Source organism: Alosa sapidissima, chromosome 15, assembly GCF_018492685.1.
Source record: "Alosa sapidissima isolate fAloSap1 chromosome 15, fAloSap1.pri, whole genome shotgun sequence".
Classification (NCBI taxonomy): Eukaryota; Metazoa; Chordata; class Actinopteri; order Clupeiformes; family Clupeidae; genus Alosa; species Alosa sapidissima.
Genome location: NC_055971.1, coordinates 1,110,001 through 1,115,872, shown reverse-complemented (window position 1 = coordinate 1,115,872; position 5,872 = coordinate 1,110,001). Strand labels below are relative to the sequence as shown.

The window sequence follows — 5,872 nt, the reverse complement described above, 5'->3', positions numbered from 1 at the left end:
TTTTGTGTGTAGAACTAGTCACGTCATCGCAAACCGCAGAAAAGCTCTGGAATCTTTGGGAAAAACCGCGAAACCATCACTTGGAATTCTGACTCCGTAGTGAGTAGTTGACAGAAAAGCTCCGTGAATTGTCAGAAGTATTTAGGTTTATTTACGCAAGGCTTTATCCTGTGTTTTCCCCCCGTCTTTGCCTCACTTTTTGCCTTGACTTCACTTGAGTTGACTTTACTTGACTTGAGAGGGAAAACGAGGTAGCTCCTAAGCTCTCCACAACCGTTGCTAAGCGGGAGCTAACGTTAGCTTATAGCTAGCTAGCTTCTAGGCGGGAGAAGATCCCCCCCCCCCCCCCCACCTTTGCCCTCTGGACTCGCGGATCATCTGTGGACTTCCAGAAAATAATGTGAGTACCTTTACCATTACTACGAGCAAAACAAGTTTTCTGTGCCACCTCTGTCAGGCTGTGGTGTGCCTGAGCCACAGGTATCCAGCTACTTAGGAGTATACATGAATTACTACAATGAATTACTCATGCAAACACTGCAGCTTCACCACCGCTTCCATTTCTATATTTGTCCGGCATGTGAATTTACATAGACATTTAGCTAACTATAGATTTCCATGTGGTGTAGCAGAATGCTTTGCCACTTTTGTGACACGTAGCGCCGTTCAAAGCCACATGTACCGTTTTCACAAGAGAGCTAGCTCTAGACGTGTAAGGCAAATCAATGGAGTTGATGGAGCTTGCAATGTTAATGGCTGTAGTTTTGTGTCAGAAAATTTTTCAAGCTTACGTGAACATCTCCATAGGCACATTAAAGATGGCACAAAAGTATCATGCCCTTATGTTAACTGTGTAAAACATTTTCGTGTCCGCTCATCATTAGCCTCACACTTGAGTCGGAAACACAAGAGAGCTATAGAGCTGTGTTGGGTGTGGAGGAGAAGTGATCATTAAACAAAAAGGTTTTGATGTGTTTTGAAGAAAAGAAGAGGTTGGGGGAGGGAGTTCCATAGTTTGATTTAGTCATAAAGAGGTTGGGGGAGGGAGTTCCAGAGTTTGATTTATGCAATATGTGCCCAATCCATTTTTCAGGCCATCTGATGTTAAAAATATGTTTGAAGCAGTGGTTGGTGAAGACATGTAGCTTGTTCAGGAGGTTCCTTGTTGTTTTCCACATCTCAGATCTGTAGAGCAGTATGTTTTTTCTCATGCTTGAATTGAATAGCTGTAGTTTGGTCTTGAGTGTGATGTTACCCTTGAGCACTTTTGGTCTTCTGTGTGCTAATGTGGAGACCTGTCTGAGGTGCATTCTGGTCTGCCTCTCTCAATTTCTCTTGCATTTGTTGGTGGTTTTGGGATAGTAATGTGATATCATCTGCAAAGTCTAGGTCGTCCAGTTGTGTAAACAGGGTCCATTGGGCACCTATTGTCAGGCATGATCCAGTTGACCGCTTAGCGGAATAGTATGGAGAAAGTAAACAGTACAGCCTTGTCTAACTCCTGTTGTGATGTGAAATGCCTGTCAGCTGGCCTTCATGTATGATTCTACTTTGCTCATTACTCTTACAGTTATGCATTAACATTTACATATTGTCCCACTCCTATACTGTTCATAGGTTTTTAGTCAGGATCAATCCTGACTCATCCAAGTGCACTGCCAAGGAGCAGATCAGCAAGATGACTGGGAGGGTGGTGAAGAGGAAAACTACATACATGAACCCCAGTGTCCTCTCATTTATTAGGGATTTCACAGAGTTCTACTTGCTTGACTAGATGAAGGTGAGGTTCTGATAATCGCTTTAATAATAATAACAGACCTGCCAACCTCTACGCATTTTCCTATTTAGAACTTGTCTCCTCAAGTTAGAAAGTGTAACAAGACCAACGAAAAATCAAATGTAGCGATTTTCTAGGCTGATTTGACATGGAACTATACTCTCATTCAGGCGTAATAATCCAGTCACTAACCGATTCGTCTGCTGCAGCTCAACCTTGTTGCTGGAAGTTAGCCTGTAGGGACTGTTTTCAGGTGCTGCATGATATCATTGTGCTGCTGTGCCCATGGTGTTCCTTGATTATTACGCTGTAATGACAATATAGTTCCATGTCAAATCAGCCTAGAAAATCGCCACGTTTTTGGCTGCATGCATGAAGTCCGACGTGATTTTTTTTTTTTTTTTTTTTTCGGCTCAAGGTGCTACCCAAAAAAATTCTTCAAGGTTGGCAGGTGTGTAATAAAAATAATGATAATATAAGTATATATGGGTATAATAAAAAAAATAATCATACTTTGTATTATTAATAATAATAATAATAGTATAAGTATTTTGACACAACTCCGACATCACCATCTTAGACCCTCATCACATGTGGCGCAGTACAAAGTAATTGTAATCAATATAATTATTAATGTGTTTTCTTCTTTAATTTCAGGGTTCCAACTGATTCTGGTCAGGGCATGCAAGGTTTCATAAGGTTTCATGTAAATTTTCTATTTGTTATTTTATTTGAATGTTCTAAATGTTATATTTTACTGTTCAATGTTTTATTATGTTGTACCTGGTGAGGACCACCCATCTAAGCACCAACCCACTGTTCCACTGTTGAGGTTGAGAACTGTACTGACAACTGTATTAGGCCTATATATTATTATATTATATTATATTATACACATATTATATTATACATATATTATATATTATATTATACACATATATTATATTATACACTATGTATTATTATATTAGTCTATATTATTCAATATAATATACATATACTATTATATCATACCTATAATAGGCCAATACATTGAGAATTGTATGTATTATTATATTATATGTATTAGGTGTATGTATTATTATATTATATTATTAGGTATTATTATTATTATTATTATTATTATTAATTTTATGTATTATTAATATTACATACTATATATTATATCATACATAATAGGCCAATACATTGAGTATGTATTAGGTGTATGTAGTATTAAATTATATTATTAGGTGCATGTATTATTATATTATACACATAATATTGCATATACTATTACATATTATATCATACCTTGTCTTGTTCCTATTGTTAAATAAATAACTGTTAACAATTTTCTTGCTTTTTTGCAGTTAATTTAAATATTTTAGAATATGGTTGATTCTATTAAAGATGGCTAGTGATACAGTATTTAAATTCTGTAAATACAATTGAAATCACAGTATGTAATTTATATTTCTTCTACAGTAAAACAATCAATACTGTTAATACAATAAAATCAGTGTTTAATTGTGTTGTATTTTACAGCAAATGCATACTATACTGTAAAGGGAAGTACAGTACCTTTACTGTAAAATGAATTCACAGTAACTTACTGGCAACAATTGGCCAGTAAGTTACTGTAAATGGAAGTACAGTACCTTTACTGTAAAATGAATTCACAGTTGGCCAGTAAGTTACTGTAAATGGAAGTACAGTACCTTTACTGTAAAATGAATTCACAGTAACTTACTGGCAACAATTGGCCAGTAAGTTACTGTAAATTTCACAGTAGTTTTTTTTACAGTAAATACAAAAAATACTGTAAATGGAAGTACAGTAGCTTTACTGTAAAACGAATTCACAGTAACTTACTGGCCAATTGTTGCCAGTAAGTTACTGTAAATTTTACGGTAAATTTTTTACAGTGTAGGTTAATTGTTGAGGAGGCCCATAGTTTGAGAAAACCTGCAGATCATAGGCAGAGAAAGCATAATGCTCTGAGAACAGTGGCCAAAGGTTTTCCTGCAGAAACAGGTGTCTTGGTGCATGCACCCCGCTTTCACTTTGACTCCCTGCATTGTGACAAAAACTGTCAGTCAGACAGTGAATTTTGGTTTACTAAATAAGCATAATGCGGTAACAATTATCATTTCAATTCTATCTGAAATCTGCTCACTGCAGACGTTACAATGCAGACTAAAGGTGTCGTGATTCACTCGGATCTTTCACCCGTGTCTTTAAATTAACCCATGAGTCGCGAGTCTCTAGTATCATTAACTCGGATCAGTTGAGTCCTACTACAATTCAATCTAAAACGATAAACAGCGCCACACACAAACCTCTTGCAACATTAGCTAGCCTCCTAGCCCTTGCCATCGTAGCTGCCAAAAATGTAACAATTTCGTAGGCAACCACAACTCCACAAATCAACTCAAGCGACTGAGTGAGCAGGCAGTCCGAGATAACTGGTTAACTTCCCGCAGAGCCGGAAACATTGCAGACTCACAGACCATGGGACTCAGATTGGAGCGGCTGAGTAGCAATCCAGGTTAGTCGGATCAGCCGGCCGGTTAGTCTACGTTGAGTACGAGTCAGTCGAATCAGCCGGCTACGTTGTCATGAGTGGATCTGCGAGAGCGAGTAGCTCCTCGTCAAGGTGAAAAAGAAATCCACAACAAAAGCCATGCTTTCACTTCTGAAATAACATATGTTCTGCACGCATAGCCTACTATAAAATGCAATTAGGTCGCAAAGACAGTCCGAAACATTGCAAGCTCTGTATGGAGTTGCTTGAGTAGGCTACCTGAGTCAGTCGGATCACCCGGGCGGGACCGCTGTCATGCTATCCGGCAAAAGATTCTTTGGACGCCGCTATTTATGGATTTCCGGCTCCCATTGACTTACATTGAACACATGTAAACAAAACGTCAATTATGTGCTCAAACTAACGCCGCTGACTTATGAAAACCACCATTCCACTTTGATACGAAACTACATAATTGTACAACATTTATACAACAAAAATCACAGAATTTGGATCAAGTAATGTGGAGAAATCTTATGCAAAGTGTCAACCCCTAACAATGTGCCCATTGCCCAAATTTATGGTCGACTAATGTCGAATGTCAGAGTAATGACATTGAAAAAGGTACCTTAATGATACACTTTAATTTATAAAGGTACGAAGTATAAAAAGAAAAACACAATTTATCAGATGGATTACCCAAATAATTTGTAACAAAGTACAACATTTATTCGAGGGCACATCTATTCCCAGAACTATAATGGGTGTTAAATATTCCACAACCACTAGATGGCAGCATGACACAGCACATAAAGTACACCTACGTGTCGCTGCGACCTGAAGGATGGCGTGGTTGAATATCAACTTCTCCTGCACTTCGGGTCTAATAGCGGGTGAATTGTATGACCACCAGATGACGCCATTTCACTGCACCTCGGGCCTAATAGCTGCTGTAACTTCGTTTAAGTATTAAGCCTCGAGGAGCCGACGGTTACACTTGTTTTATGGGCGTTGTTAGCCACGCTGCGCAAGCCGGGTAGGCTACAGAAGAAGCCATTAGGCTACAGTCGCGTGTGTTTGTGGTGATTTATTCCATGTATTAACAAAATAATAATGTAACATTAAAAAAATAGCCTACATAGAAAAAAAAACTAAATAATTACACCAAAAAAGTAAAGAAGCTTTATCATTGATATATAAGCTTACTGAAAATCAAATATAGGCCTAGCCTACAATTGTGTTGCACAGACAATATGTCCTACAGATAATCACAACAGTAAGAACATAGGCTAACCTAAGTCATGACGACACGAGGGCTTAAGTCTCATGTTGGCCTATGACTACGTAGTCTAGGCTACCAAGCACGTCTGTGTCTGCGACAGTGAAATAGCTCCAATATTAATTGTGTCGCCAATAAATATATGCTAACATGAATCTCATCAGTCACCTATAGATAAGGGTTAGGCTATAACATATGTAGGCTATAATGTAAAAATAGGGTCATATCATATAATGTTGACTTATTAAGATGGGGGAGAGAGCTGGACATATTACACTGAACTAACTGTTCATTGTTGAAAATCAATCAA

General features: G+C 37.9%; 1 long non-coding RNA gene across 1 annotated transcript; it reads left to right on the top strand.

Annotated features, from left to right (window-relative positions):
* On the top strand, positions 1 to 2,812 carry LOC121683940. The gene is made up of 3 exons (XR_006022962.1): positions 1 to 400; positions 1,618 to 1,780; positions 2,435 to 2,812. It is a non-coding gene; the product is annotated as an uncharacterized LOC121683940 (long non-coding RNA).
* Positions 2,813 to 5,872: the final 3,060 nt, after the last annotated feature.